Here is a 1,046-nt window from a genome sequence, read left to right as displayed (position 1 = left end):
ACCAGTCTGCTACTGAAGATTGACTTTATAATTTAGATTTGCCTTGAGGAATCTCCTAAAGGAGATAACTCGTGAGCATCTGCCAACTCTTCTTAGGTCTTAAGTGTCTTGAGGTGTGGCCTCCAAAACAGCATTCTAGAAACTGCTGTAATGGTAGAGACGGTCGTTTTATTGAAAGCGTGTACTCACGCTGTTTCAAGCCTTGGCTAATTTATGTTAAAAAGGAAAGCAAAATATCTTTTCCAACTTGAAAAACACTGTTCTGGAAACAAGTATTAAGGCATATGTTAATGATAATTGCGAAGGTGTGGTTTTATTTTTAGTGAGGCGAGTGCTTGGAGATACACTTTTCCTAGTTCTCCATGACAGTCATGGCTGTCAGCCTCTTTGCTCTTTCCTTTTCATTTCCGTGAGACTTTTATTGTCATTTTCTCAGCTCTAGGGATTTAACATGCCTAGAGGTATGCTAAAACTAAGATTGGGTTTTACCTCTCTCTTAAATCTATGGAATGTGTTAGCTGTCAGCGAAAGTCTAAAGATGCAATTCTGTGAGGGGCTGATGGTAATTGTTAAACTAACTTGTTTCCCAGGTCACATTATAGTCGATGGGAGTGTGTTGCAACATCAGATCACAAGTCGAGCAGTTGAGATTGCTGGATCGCATTGATTCCTAATGCTACAGAACATCTGAGATTCCATTTGTCATTCCCATAGGGAAGAAACAACCTAGTCTTTTTAATTTACAAAGTCATTGATTAGTTGTATTCTGAATAGAAAGGATATGGAATGATCTTCTAGCGTACTAGATAACTTTTATGTTCAACATTTATCAATAATACTTAAATGAATTAGTATCTCCTAATAACTGATTTCTTGTTTCAGCTTAAGGGAGAATACATCCTGATGAAAAAGAGACTAATACGTTTTTCTTCAGCTTTTGGGTGTTGAAGGCAGGACAAGGACTAAATGGACATTGGAGACCAATCTGCCATTCCTGGAGGCAGGGCTCTAAGGCGCTCTCTCTCAAGAGAAAACACCTTCAAGGG

Source organism: Buceros rhinoceros, unplaced genomic scaffold (genome assembly GCF_000710305.1).
Source record: "Buceros rhinoceros silvestris isolate BGI_N320 unplaced genomic scaffold, ASM71030v1 scaffold22829, whole genome shotgun sequence".
Classification (NCBI taxonomy): domain Eukaryota; kingdom Metazoa; phylum Chordata; class Aves; order Bucerotiformes; family Bucerotidae; genus Buceros; species Buceros rhinoceros.
This window is presented reverse-complemented; position numbering follows the sequence as displayed.